This window comes from Cricetulus griseus, assembly GCF_003668045.3.
Source record: "Cricetulus griseus strain 17A/GY chromosome 1 unlocalized genomic scaffold, alternate assembly CriGri-PICRH-1.0 chr1_0, whole genome shotgun sequence".
Classification (NCBI taxonomy): Eukaryota; Metazoa; Chordata; class Mammalia; order Rodentia; family Cricetidae; genus Cricetulus; species Cricetulus griseus.
The window spans coordinates 47,394,554-47,409,986 of record NW_023276806.1 but is presented as its reverse complement, the minus strand read 5'-3'; positions in this window follow the sequence as shown (position 1 = coordinate 47,409,986).

Genomic DNA, 15,433 nt, shown 5'->3' with positions numbered 1-15,433 from the left:
TCTAAGCCTCTGAAACCATAAACTAATTAAGCAATTTCATTTTTTAAGTTGCCTTGGTCACGATGTTTTATCATCATAACACTAGACAATTAAGACAAGAACCATCACTCCAGATGGCTTTGGGGGCGCTTGAGGCCATAACAATCACTGCCTGCTGTAAAGACTATGTAGCAATGCACCATTTTCCCTCATTTATGGAACCAGAAGCTTGCTATCATACCAGGGTTCTGCCAGCCGAGAGGGAATAACACCAGACAACCTCTTATATATACTACCAATCAAGCCATTTGGGTTGACTATGGTGAGAGCTCTCTGACTCATTCAGCCAGTATCTGGGAACAGTAAGATATCTAATGTGATGCCACACATTCTCCATTTGTCCCTGTGACCTACCCCAAACTTGTTTCCATCTGTCCGTGCCTTCATTTACTTCTTGTGGATACTTCCTGGATCATAAGCATGGGTTCCTCTGCCTTCTGGATCCCTTCTGCAGTTGGCATAGAGGCATAGATCAGAGCTGGAAGAGCAGAGGAGAATGGAGGGTTATTCCCTGAGATCCCTTCGTGCCAACATGAAGCCTGGCAGAGGCTGTTCCCTTATGCATGCTCAATTGCTTCCTTCTGTTGCCAGGCTCTTTTGTTTTATTGTGATGGCTGGTTCTTCTGACGCTCCAGGCCAAGAGGATGAGGGCTGCTTCTCCGGCTAAAAGATCTTAATATTTTTTGCTCATGTCTTTGAACATAGTCCCTTCAAATAAACAAGGGCAGCATCTCCCTTTGAGTGACCTGTCATTTCTTGCTAGAGTCCAGATAACTCTAGTCTTATTTCATCAGGAACTCCCTTGCCAAAAGGATGACTGTTTTAATTCAAAACTCTCCCCTGTGACTTGGGCTGTAGGAGTAACTCCAAAGTCATTTTTTTTTCTTACGGTTCTTTATAAACTTTCTTATAATTTGGTCTTTGGTGTGAGCATCAATACTGGTGTTTTCATAAGTTGGACACTCAGATAGATGCAGTGATTGAAGATAAATAAGCATGGAAAAGACTGCTTTCCTGCTGTCCTTGGTGGTGTCTGAGCTCTGGGTACTCTTGGTGCCATGGGTGGTTTATATTCTAGTTCCAAGAGATGCAAAGGGAGCCAGGGAGGAGGGGCTACTGTTCTCCTGGGAACATATGAGGACCTAATGTTCTATTTGAAAATCAATGTATCTGAGTTTCATGCAGCAGTGAACCTGTTTTATCTTTCTTCCTGACACAGTGCATAGCTGGGAGGTACCTTCCAGGCATAGGTTCAGAAACAGAAGCCAGCTGTAATCACATTATCACATCGTCACATTTACAAGGGTTATGTGCAGAGGCAGAAACATAAAGTAGTAGAGTGTTCAATGGAGTAGCCACAGCCTGTCAGCAAGGGAGGACTTGGGATGACTTGTGAATACCTCCTCATTGCATCTTAACTGCGCTCTCAGAGGAACTCATTCCACTTGATTTCCCAGACTCACCCTCTGCCCCGAGGCCCAGGTCTAAGTCAGGAGTCTCCTCTTGGGCTTGCCATTCTGACTTATTTCATTTAGAGAATTTCTCTTCTTCACAAGGTAGCAGAGGTCACATGGCTTAGCTATTATGTTCAGGAAGCATCTTTTTTGTTGTTGTTTTGTTTTACAGATACATTTCTGTGACATTGGCTGAATTTTCCTTTCTGCACTATTTTCTTTTTCCTCTGTGATTCTTGGCCTTGAGATTATAAGGTCCTACCAGGTAGTTTATGGCCATTTCTCAAAACATACATTTTTTTCTTAAGGCTTTCTTGCCCACAAGGATGAGATTACAAATAACCCATGTGTTTAAGTCCATTCTTGTCTTCAGAGGACAATGTCTTGATGAAAGGGGTGGGCCAGGACTGGAACCACCCAGAGATGTGTAATGTGGGACATTGTATAATCCACAGACAGCTGGGTCAAGGAGAAGAAATCTTCATAAAAGAGGGGAAGGGTTAGAAACCAAAGAGCACAGGTGTCACTGTTTATGATTCAGTGCCATTTAGAAGATTGAACTTGTCTGTAACTGGGGAAATGAAAGCAGTATCAGAAACTCTCCTGTGGTAATTTTGAAGCTCTTGTTTTCCCTGGTGTCATAGAACTCCAGTGGGGCCAAGGCTTAGCTAAGTGGTGGAGGTAGTAGAGTGAATGCCTCTCATGGACAAGGTCCTGGGTTCAAGTGTCAGTTACACACATTCATGTACACACACACACATACACACACTCTCTCTCTCTCTCTCTCTCTCTCTCTCCTCCCTCCCTCCCTCCCTCCCTCCCTCTCTCTCTCTCTCTCTCTCTCTCTCTCTCTCTCTCTCTCTCTCTCTCTCTCCTGTAAGGGAAAACAGATTCTACATTTGTGGACCCTAGAAGGTGGCATATGGATTGCATATCAGCTCTCATGGCAGAAGACCTAAAGACAAACAACTTCTTAGACCTGGTGTAGCCCCAGCCTAGGTTTATAGATTCAATAGCAGATTAGATTCAATGGATTCCCCTGTGGCAATCCCACCCTGCTGAGCTACTTGCTTTTCCACAGAATTTTGAAAGAAAATGGAACGTGGGTGCTGTTAGGCAAGGTCTTGAAAGTTGCATCACTATGGTCTTGCACCTGTGTGGTCCCCGATGGCCTTTGAATTATGGCCTCTCTCCACATTTCCAATCTATTTATCTATCTTCTTCCACTCAGCTCACTTATTCTCTATTACTTTCAGGTGGGAACTTTCCCAGAGCAATTAGATCAATGGTCTAATAGAGACTCAAATAGGTACATGGAAGTGGAAGGAACATGGAGAAAACAATCCCCTGTTCTCTTTGGCAGCATCTGAGCCCTCTTTCACGTGTATTCATGTAATTAAAGTCATTTATTTATGAAAGAAATTATCCAACAATCATGTCATTTTAAATGAGAAGCTCTCTGTAAGCAAGCATTCCTTCGTGAGGTGTCTGAATGGGTTTTTTTCCACGTGTTCTTGACACACAATTCCTTTTGTCTCCACTATGCTGTGACCAAAACTTACTGTTAAGTATCTACACAGTACTGAAACAGAGAGGCTGCTAAACATAAGTTTATTTAACCAATACCCAGACTTGCTGGTGGATATCAGAAAATGGTAAGGCATGTGGGTTTCATTAAATATTAAAATGGATATCTCCAAAGGTCTTCCTAAAAGGGCAGAATTGGCATTCTCAGAGTGTCTATCATGTAGCTTCCCTGGCAGCGGGAAGCAGGATGAACTGCTTAGGAAAATGTAGAGGCAAGAATTGGCAGTAGTTCAGGTGGTATGCAAAATAAGGCCTGACATGAAGAAATGGGAGCAGTAAGAATAAAGGAGAGGAGGTCTAGACAAAAATATGCAGTGGTAATCAAACCATTAGAATGTGTTGATTGAAAGTGCCTGAGGGGGTAGCTAAAGGCACTACTAGTCTTGGAATCCCTGTGCCCAAGAGTGAACCCATTCCATTCTGTCAGTCCCTCTGCCTCCCTTCTCCTGTCATGATTCCCTGGTATTTCACATTCCCTTAGTTCCTGAATTCCTCGCTTTTTGAATTGTATTTGGTATTGTCTTATATTTAAACTCAAAATTTCAGGACAACTTTGATTATTTAAAATTCAGTAATATTAAAAAAAAATGTGTAGCTACTATTTGCCTATTTGTGCTCCAGATTGATTATCAGAATTAGGCTGCTTGTTCTGATTCCTGTAGGGCCACAGTCTCTGGCTCCTACTCAAATCTCCCATTCCTGGCACCTCTCAGGAGAAGACTGAATAGACTAGCGAGATGACAGTGTTTGCTATAGAATTAAAGGTTAAAGCAGTAAATGTAGAGACTGGAAAGATGGCTCAGAGGTTAAGAGCATTTACTCCTTTTGTAGAGGACCTGGGTTCAGTTTCCATAACCTACATGCTGGCTCAAGATGTCTGCCACTCTCATTCCGGAGGGTCCAAAATCTTTCTTTGGGCTTTTTTAGTCACCAAGAATGTATGGGGTATAAAGACATATATGTAGACAAAATACCCATACAAATGAAACAAAAATTAAAAGATAGGAATATAAGTATTTGATGCCTCCAAAGGAAGTGAATAGTAATAACAACAATTAAATGTCCAATATTTATTTAGTGCTTCTTCAGTGACATATTCAATTCTGTCAAATGGTATGAGTTAGATATTTCTGGATTCATTTCACTGTAAAGAAACTGAGGCACACTAAAGATAAGTTAATACCAAAATCACATAAGTTAATACCAAGTACGGAAACTGGGCTCCAAAGGCAGGTGGACCTTACAACATACATTCTCAATTACTTCTTCCGACAAGGAAAGAGGTTTGGGACCTTGATGGGTAGTGGAAGCCTATGGGCAGAGGGGGTAGGCTACTTTGTTCTTCCTCAGCATGCTTTCTCTCTGAGCTCATCACTGCGATGGCTAAGGTACACCCTGTGTATATCTGGATAGAAAAACAGTTGGCAGTGTTAGAAGATAGAGATATGTTACGATAAATATTTCCGCCATAAGCCGCTGAGCCCCACTGCCACGTGTGTGCTTTATGCCAGCCGCCTGCCCGAGTTAGGGCCCAAATGAATACACAGAAACTTGTATTAGGTTCAAAGCTGCTTGGTCAATGACTAGGACTTCTCATCTGCTAGTTCAGTCTTAATTATTATAAATCCATATATTTTATAAGACTTATCTTATCGGATGCCTTATTGGAGTCCCTCCTTGCCGGTGGATCACATCGCGCTGCTGGAGGAAGAGCAGAAAAAAGGAACCCTTCCTGTTTCTCCTTCACTTAAATATGAGTCTCCTTGCTATGTCACTTCCTGCCTGGATCGCCACTTCTCTACTACATTTCCCAGGATCCTCTTTGACTCCTAGTCCCGTCTAACTTGCTGTCTTATTGGCCAAACAGTATTTTATTTAACAATCAATAAGACAAACATACAAAGAAGTACATTCCCCATCAGAGATGAGTTGTGTCCTGGTCTTGCCATTGTGCTGCGGGCCATAGAAATAGCACCAGTTCTGACATTTAACACCTAGCTCCTTTCTCCCTTAAGCCACAGTTCACTGCTAAGTGAGATGGGCTAGGGACAGAAGGAAATGAGGTATGCAAATGTACCCAGCACTGTGCCAGCCATGTAACCCATCCTGTATTCCAAGGATAAAGCTGGAATATTCAGCCATTGTCCTGCACTTCCTCACAGTGATGGTGTTCAAGATTGGCCCCTCTGAGAATAGAAATCAGAATCTGAAGGAAACTTCTTGTGCTTGATATGCTCTGTGATACATTGTTACCTTTTATTCCTCTCATGTAATGCGCTGGTAATTTTATTGCATAAGTTGGTATTTCTAACCAGTGTAATTACATTTAGAAACTGTTGTAAGAGGCCATTACTAAAGAAATCAAATGTTTCTCCTCCTTATGTAAAGTGAGGATAATAATTCCTCCTAATGCTTATGTGGGGCTCTGAGAGCCTTGGTTAAAAGAGGTTTTGCAAGCACAGAGCTGGGCCCCTGTCTTCCCTGGTCTCTATATTGCACTTATCCCTGCAGTGCCATTGGAGCACCAATCAGTGCAGGAAGTTCTTGGGCCCTGTCAGACTACTATGTCACCTGAGTGACTGAGTGTTAATGTTAGAAGACAGCAAATGTCAATTGTAAATTAAGGGCTTTTGTCACAAACACAAGCAAGAGCACTTCCTCCAAAAGTACTGTGTAAATACAGGATAACATGTCCTCTCTCCCTATAATCAGGGAGGGATGCCAGACCAGAGTGAGTAGTCATTTTACTTTAGGAGAGATTGCTAGAGGAGATTGGGGTGGAGGCTCTTCTTTTGTAGCTGGCTACTGGTGAGACATTCTTCTGTTTCCTTCCAAACCCACAGAGAAGCCACCAAAAGGAGAGGAGAGAACAGGGCATATATTGGCCAGAAATGCTTTCAGAATTCAACTGAGCTACTACACTGCTGGCTAAACTTCATACACCATGAGTCTCACAACCTTTTTATCTACTTTAACTTTTCTACTTATAGAGCATTGATCAAAGACTTGTCATGTGCCTGTTTGTCCCAAACTTCATTAGGTCCTTCAGCTAAGGTCGCTAAAAATGCTCTCCACTATAAAACAACAAAAATGAAGGCTTCCATAGTGTTGTACAAAGACGGTATGTTGCTGTTATTTTCTAGGTTGGAATACTTTGAGATTGGCCATAGCCACTGGAGCATAGCTCACACAAGGGTCTCAAGGCCTCTTTCAGTTTCTGTAGGCAGCTGCACTGGCATCAATGTCTCCTGAAGCATCAGTTCATTCACTAATTCCACAAATATTTGTTTTGTGACTTCTATAATGTCAGATGCCATCCCAGGTGCTTGGAGCCCTTCTAGTGGAAAAGACAGACAATAAACAAACAAACACTATAATGTCAGTGGGGAGAGGGTGGCAGAAAAAGAAAACAAAACAAAAAACAGAGCAAGACAAAGAAGTAGAAGGTGACTGGTGAGGGAGCAGGCCTGTCTGATGAAGTGACATTTGAACAAATTCCTAAATGAATTAAAGAAATTGTCTGGAGACGAAGATTCCAAGAAACAAATGCAGAGACCAAATGCAGAGCACTCTGGAAGAAAAGGCAGGGAGTGTGTCTGGAGCCAGTGAGGGATGACTGGCTCAGTAGGAAGATATGGTGGGATACACTGGAGGGCTATGCAAGGGCCCTTTGGACTCTGCCTGTGAGGAGAAGCCACTGGCACACCGGAGAAGAGAAGAACATAAGGCTTTCACACTTAAAAGGAAGAGTGAGTGAGTGGGGAAGAGGCTGGAAGACGGAAGCTGGAAGGGCAGCTGCTACAGCAGACCCTGTGGGAGATGTAACTTCTAAGTCTGGATATGTGACAGCAGATTTCAAAGCATCGGGTGTGGCAAACAAGGAAACAGGAAACTATGGCCTGGAATGGGAACAGAGGAAGATTGGGGGAACTGGCACATGGTTTTGGTGTGTTAAATATACTTGTTATTTTTACTGACCTTTAGGTGAGTGTCATAGAGGCCTTCACACAAAGGAGACTATGTTCTAGGGAAAGGTCAAATGTGGCAAGCAGAGGTCCACGGACACTGCCAGTGACTCTTGAATCCCTGGTGAAGGCTTAGGGTTCTATTTCATGAATGTGTACACATTTGCTCAGGCATTTCCATGATTTGCAGCTTCTCCTTTAATTTTGGCATGCAGGTTAGACTGTATTTGTTGGCCATGTTTTCTCAATCAAAACTTGGTATAGGCTGATAGATATTTATTCGCTACAATTGACATGGTTCAGAATATCTGGACACACTGTTGTGCAGTTGGCTTATCCATGCATTTGTGACTTCATTCATTCTAGATGTGTTTACTAAACACTTCTTTTTACTACTTTCAGTGCAACAGAAATAAGAATATAGAAGACAGACTCTTTTAAGAGGGTTACTTTCCTCATTTTTCCCAGAAACCTTCACTGCAATATTTGCATAAATTTCTATACCACTGTAAAAGTTGATGAAGACTCCTACTGTGTCTTCCCTCATTTGCCAGTCTTTCTTTGTTCAGTCCCTTTGGCTGTACTTCCTTCATGCTCTTCCTAAAACACATTCTTGCCTTCTGAATCCTGTCTTTGCTGTATCTTCCAACTGTGAGAGTACGAGGGGTCGGGTACTGGTAAGACCAATATCTTCTTTTAATTTGTGTGCCCTCTTAAATGCCATTTTGTCATGAAATAATCTCAACTCCATCACAGGTGGCATCATCACTCCCTGTCCCCAGATTATGTGTCACTTTCCACATATTGTGTCAGTGCTGTGTCCACATTTGCCACCCACAGATGTACTTAGAATATGGACTCCAGAAAAGGAGTCTTCCATTTTCTTCTGTGTCTTGGCACTAGATTCAAGATCATACTGAATAAGCAAGTCCTCAGATAGTGGTAAAGGTCTTTGGATAAAGAAATGCACAGTGCCAGGAGATGAGGGAGTCTTTTGTTCCTTGCAATGGCCTTCATCAAGCTTATAGTTAATATATGCTAATCCAAAGCAGCTGCTATCCCCATACTTCCTGATGACTTTTCCATGCTCTGCTGACTTCTGAGTGAAATGAATGTTGGGCAATGTTCAAGATACCGTCTATATTATGAAAATTATATAGGATCATTGGTTCCTCTGTCACTGACCACAGACATCCAACATCAGTGCATTGCAATCAGGAAAATAAGCAGATAGTCTACCCATCTATAATATATTTGTTCCCCAAAGAAAGAGAGGTATTACCTTGCTGTCCAAGAGCACAGATACGTGTGTGTGTGTGTGTGTGTGTGTGTGTGTGTGTGTGTGTGTGTGTGTGTGTGCGTGTGTGTGCACACACGTGCGCTTATGGACTCCAGAAGACAACCTTAACTGTCATTCCTCATGTGCTATGTATCTACTTTCATTGGGATACAGTCTTTCACTGGTCTGGAGCTTACTAAGTAATCTAGGTTGTCTGACTAGCCAAGCATCAGTGATCTGCCAGTTTCTGTGTCCACAGACCTGAGATTACAAGCTCACAGCACCATGATTCTGGGGGAGATTTGACTTGGGTCTTGCAGCTTTCAAGGCAAGCCCTTTCCTGACTGAGTTATTGTCCTAATCCCATATCAGTCTTCCTAAGCTTACCATTTTCCTTTACTTCTTACAAGAACAAAAACCCTTTCCCTCCCTGGGAAAGGGGGCTCCAATTCCAAGTTCTTGTTGAGGTGATTTTACAACTGCCACGCTCTGTGCCACAGGATATCGTAGTACATTTCCACCACATACTTAAAGGCTTACTTCCTAAAATTGTCACGTCTGGAGAGCCCTAGATAAGGCAGCAAGGGCAGAGACATGATCACTCTCTCCTGCCCCTATGATTACAGGCAGCTATCAATTCTAGCTCACTTGGGCTGTTCTAGTGCCAGCACCTAAAGCCATTTTCATATTACATCAAACTGGAAATTACCGAGGCTGTGTATTTCTCTGCAAAATCTCCAGTTTGGTCTGGTAACTTAGCACTGGTTTATTAGTGACATGCATCATTATTCTCAAGATACGTTCTAGCCGCAGAATTCTGCCCCGAGGTCCTCTGGAAGACCACAGCTCTGCACATCAGCCTCTCCACAAGGCAGGATGTTCAGTTCATGTTAATATGCTCTTACCACAGGTTTCAAAATTAATTTTTGATCATCGATTCCTTGCATTAACAGCCCCCTGAGCCTTTCTAGTGGGTAGAGGAACTTCACAGAGTGAGGCCACAGAGTGAGTCAGTGGGCAAGCTGGAATTAGAATGAAGCAGGCTTTAATTAAGTAGGATCTCACAGGACCTCAGAGAAGCCATGCTGAAGCTACAACCATGAGCTGACAAGAAAAATGAGAATTTGATTTCTTTTTTTCTTCCCACCCCCCCTCTCTGATGTAGTTTGTTTCAGTCAAATAATTAAATTTAGGAAAATTCAAATATTCAAGTTGAGGAATGATACATGAGACCTGCTCAATTTTTCTGATTACTTTATTGAATCAAAAATGTAAACAAAAGACTTGACTATTTACCTGTTCCAAAACATTAAACTTCTCACTCTAAGAACTCTCAAAGGGTTTGACCAAGTGTATCATCCTATTTTTCTGCTTTGTCACTGAAAATAGTTGAAAATTTAGAGACCAAAATGCCTAACAAGGAGCTAGAATTGCCTGAGTGGGAGACTTAAGTGAAATGACTTGTCCAGTCATATTTTAGGACTGACTAGACATTGTCTGATTGAGACTGGCATTTTCTGAATGTGAAACTTGGATTGGAGAGTTTTTATGTAAATTATACCATTTAATGACAGTTTTCCTGTGGGGTAAAATCATGATACCCATTTTTATCCCAGGCAACTGAGCTCCAGGGGACTTTGCATTAAATTGCAGTGAGGTTTTTAATTAGCTTATATTTCAGCATTTTATTCTACATTTTCATAGTCTAGCAAGTTTTCACGATAGTGTCTGAAGGTGCCTACAGGGGTATGCGTGTATGTATGCAAGCAATGCTTTTAAAGTTTTGAATGTGACAGTTGGCTTGGACATGAAACTCATGTGTATCAGTGACCAATTCAACAAAGAAATTCTAATGGTGATGATACAAAAAAATAAGAGAAAAAGCAAAGACATCTGTTAACTTGAGTCTTGGGATATGTATTATGTCAAGTATTCCCCCACCTTACAATTCACCAAGTATTCCAGGTTTGTTACCTCATAATTTTCATATTAACTATGGAGAACGAATACTATTAATCTCATTTTACAGGTGGGAAAATTTGATGTTCAGAGCAATGTTGCTCAATAGAAATATAATGTTAGCCACCTGTGTAATTGAAAAGCCCCTAGAATCCACATTAGAGGCAATAGGAACAATTAAAATCAATTATGATAATACATTTTACTTAATCCAGTGTATCCAAAATATTATTACTCGAATGTGAGATCAATATAAACACTATTTTAAAAATGATTCACAAAATTCTTTGTATGTTTTGTACTAAGACTCTGTAATCTGATGTTCTTACTCACCGGACTAGTCAACTTGGACTAAATCACATTCAGGTGCTCAATAACTGTAGATAGGCAGCTATCGCTGATGGTTAGTGCAGGTCTAGAGAGAATCTGGTGTGAATTAACTGCCCTCTATACTCAGAATACTACCCACTATCAGGAAAGGGTGAAGACAATTAGGAAGACCTTTGGACTAATCTTGTGTTTGTGAGCTCGAATAACAATACAAATGTAACAAAATGGTTGAAAAAGAAAGTGGCGTTGAAAGAAACAGTGGGTTCCAGATTTCCAGTTTTTCAACAAGCCTGCCACATCGGCTTCCCAGACCTGTGAGTTCTCATCCTGAAGCAGACCAAGGACTGAAAGACTAGCAGTTTATCCACACCACACTTTAAAACACAGAACTTGTTTTGCCAGTTTTTTCCCTTTGGGGAAAAAGAACTCATTTAGAACAATTAAACACTGTTATGGACATGATGTGTGGCAAAAGCTCCTCCTCAGTATTTGAACAGGACATGGACTTTTGCAGTTAACATTCAAATACTGATATCTCAAACTTTATTTTTGAACTTTACAAGCAGCAGAGCATTGGAAGTTAGATAGGGAAAAGGAAAAAGTTCAGAATTGTGGAGTTTTTAATACTCCACCCGTCATGAGAACATTTTATGGTTCTTTTATCAAATTGAAATTATGAGAATTGTAACCCAATCAATTTGTGTGTCTACTGTTACTAATCATACTGGAATTATTGATATTTGTAACCTTTGCTGTGCTATGTTAGTGTTCATGATTGTAAGAGGTCAGAGCTCATTCTGACAGGAATTTGATGTGATGCTTATGAGTCTTTGGGTACAATGTGATTAGAAAGGCAGATTTAGACTTTGATATAGCCAAAGGCACTCAAGACATCCCACACCAATTTCAAAAGGCCATTTTAACTTGATTCATCCTCTCCTGCTGCAGGAGATTGTTGTAGCCATAAAAGTACATATGTTGTTTAACATTATCAAACTTGCTTGTGAACTCTTGATTGAAAAGTTGACTTAGAGCATCAAGCTATGCACCACCCCCTAACGTTCTTTGTTACAGAGGCTGATAGCCAAGGATTGGTAAGATCTTCTTGCCTCCAGGCAACCTAAGACAGGTCACACATGACAGAATGTGTGGTCCAAGGATATGTAAGCACTGGTAGATTGAAGGAGGCCACTTAAGACGGGCACAGTCATCTGTCTTGTTGCAGAAGCATGGGTATTATTTTATTAATTTAAGAAGGGGGGATTGTCAGAGCCTGTATATGGAAGTTCATTCCATCTTGCCACCAGTTCAGAGAGCTCAAAATCACTCCTATTTTCTTTAAGATATTAGCTTAATGGCTACAGGATGCCTTGGCTTAGGTAGTGAATGGCTCCTATCTAAATAATAGACTTGGGCCCAGGCGAATGTACACTTACCCTGAAAGCTAGGTGATATGTGCACCCATGAAGCACCTGAAAGCCAAGTAGTATGTGCAGCTACTAAGTGTCTTTAGGATTAAGGGAAGTAATTGCTATTTGCCTTTATACATGGTGATAGAAGTCTTCTGGCATTGTCTACACCTTTGGTTGATTACTTAAGATGGTGGATGAGTAAACTGAAGTACATTCAATATGGACTGAAACTGCCCTACACACACACACACACACACACACACACACACACACACACACACACACACGGCATTGTGCCATTCAATCCAACTGTGTTTCAGCTGCTCATATATTTTATTTTTCATACATTTTGAGTCTAGAGTGGGAAAAATATTGTTGAAGATCTTTCTAGTAAAATGTCTACAATGGAGAAACCAGAGCAGGTTGTGATTTCCAGAGCCCCGAGAACTGAATTTGAACATGTGTTATTTCACAACTTATTTAAGCATGGCCACACTTCTAGAGACAGAATATGTCCAAGATAGAGGATGTTAAATCTGCATAGTATATTAGCATTCATTAAGAATGAGTCTCAGATAAACTGAGTATTGTGCCTTTAATTAGAGGTAACTCTTAACACACAGGCTTGTAAATGTATATACGCCATATGCATTAATGTGAGAATTTAACATGAAAATATACTTCTTTTAGGATTGGCTCAAGAATCTGATTGCTATAATTTCATTATAGCAAGAGATGTGAGGGTTAGTGTGATTGTCACCCTCACAGACTCTGGAGTTACCTAGGAGACACAGCTCTAGAAACACTTGTTATGGATTACTTAGATTAAATTAGCTTCGGGCATACCTGGAAGGGGTTATTTTAAGTAGTACAACTGAGGTATGAAGACCTACCTTGAGAGAAGGTGGCCTTATTCTGTGGGCCTAGATCCTGGACTGCATACAAGGAGAAATCTGTCTGAACATGGGCATTCATGGTTCCCCAGGCTCCTGCCACCAGGACCCCCTGCTGTGATGGCCTCTATTGAACTGTGATCCAAAATGACCTTTCTCTCTTAAGTTGTCTTCTTCAAAGTATTTTATCACAGTAACAGGAAAAGTAACTAAGACAAGTGGCATGAGGATCTTATGACCAAAATGTTAATGAGATCGAGCATCTCCTCAGAGATTTATTGGAGAACCTTTGGCTGGAATGCATGCCACTCAAACACGAGAAGGACGTTGTTAAAGGGAACCAGAGGTTTGGAATCTCCATGGGCCCTGCATGTTCCTATGGAGAGTATAAGAAAGGATCAAGCTATTTAGATAGTTTGGTTAGTTGGCCGCATATTATAGTCCTTACCTGGGTCACTTTTCATTTTTAATTCATACCTGGTGTCTAGAGTCATGAAATAAATATAAATAAATATTAAAGGGAGTTGGATGATGTAATTTGAAATGGAAGTGATTACTCGGACAATAGTTTTCCATACATCTATGCCTCTATCATTCCTCCCATGACAACAATGTACATTTGTTTAAAGAAGTGTACTGTTTCTCATACCCAGAAAAAAAATCAGCATATTTACAATCTAATTCACAATTTGAAACATTTCACCATTAAACTGCTTCTCTCACCCTTCTTGAATTGATTTGAATTCTGTGTTTTAAAAACCGCTTACTGTGTTGTGCTGTGCTGAGTCTGCCTGGCAGCCTGAGAACCATTGATCAGAATGTGTTTAGATTTGACTGCTTTCCCAATTATGAATTGTAATTACACAGGATGTAAACACAAGTTTAAGTGGTTGTGAAATTGCTCCAATATTTGTTACACTATTAATTTAATAAACTGAATATTTAGCGGGGTCTTCATAATTATGTATCAGTGGACAGAAATGTTTTTCACAAACCTTGTCACACTAGATTGGAAGCAATCCCCCAACCCCCAACACCTTTCTGAAGAGAGAGAAAAAGAGATGGAGAGTGATGACACTAATCTCTTTGCCTCTAGGTGTTTATCACACCAAGAAAGCCAAAACAATTACTCAGGGCTTCATGGGGTAAATAGCAGAATGCTATTTCCTTGGAGGATGCTTTCTTCCAGTGTTTCTCATACACAGAAGGAAGACGGTTTCTCACCAGGAGCAGCCCTCCTTAGGAGTGCAAATGCAAACAAACAGAAATGACATTATGTTGCTTGCCCGGGGACAAAAAAAAAATGTCACCTGTTCTTAACAGGACTTCAGGTGTGTGCTTTTCTGTCACTTTCTTTTATTCGATTAGGATGGTTGCCTTGTGTAACAGACAAGCTCTACCATGATACCTTCAGCAAGGTATCAGAATGCATCTTTGGTATGTGATGTCTTTAGGGGACGTGACACATTCTTGTCATACATGAATTTCCATTTCTATTCACATAGAGGTAAGAAATGTAGTAATTATGTTTTACTCTTTCCAGTGAGGTTTTTTTTTTCAATGTGGAATTTATAATTCTAATTAAATAATAGTTCGAATTACACCTCTGGAAAGAAATGGGGCTATGTTAAGAAAATGGGGTTATTTTTACTTATGAGCCTCTGCAGTTTGCCTCAGCCAGCCTCACTAAATCTTTAGTGTTAATATAATTGGATTTTGTAGAATAATGACCCATTTTATCAGGTATCATTTTGAGTTAATAAAAACATTATCTAATTTTAAATGTTACTACTCCATTTTAATTCATCAATCAATTAAAGGCAGCTTTTGGGTGATGGAAACAGGCTGATAGGAGTTACTAAAGGCTCAAATGCTTTAAAACAGCCCTTAAAATTATTTAAGTCTCCTTGTGGAGTTATTTAAGAACTCCCTCGAAAAATTTAGTAAGGGCGCTGTTTTCTTCTACAACGGACCTCAAGTAACTGCATATTAGTTGATACTAACTTGTCTTTCACAGATGTTATTTTCCCAGTTCTAGTTAAATGCAATAGTGTGGTGTGTGCAAGGGACATGCCTGTGTCTTCTTTCCTCGGTTCTGAAGTAGCATCATGAAGATGGTTGCCTGTGAGTCACACCACACCAGGTGTTAAGAAGAGCAGAAGTTCTCTGTGTTCCGGAGACATTTTGGGGACAATTCAAAATATGGAAATAGGCATGCTTATTTTTTTTTTCTGACATCATCATGTGTTTGTGTGCAGTTTATGTGAGGAGTTTGTTGGCATCCATTTTGGGTAACTGAAAGGGACAAAAGCTACTTATAATGTAAGAAAGTAAAAATATAGTTTAAATAAAAAGCACTCTATGTGGAAATACTCAAAACTTTCAGAACATTGTGTAAAATTAGTGTTCAATGTTTCTTTAAAACAACAGTGAGAGACTGGGAGAGGAGGCTCAGTGGCTAAGAGCACTGGTTGCTTGTGCACAGGACCTGGGTTCAATTCCCAGCATCCACATG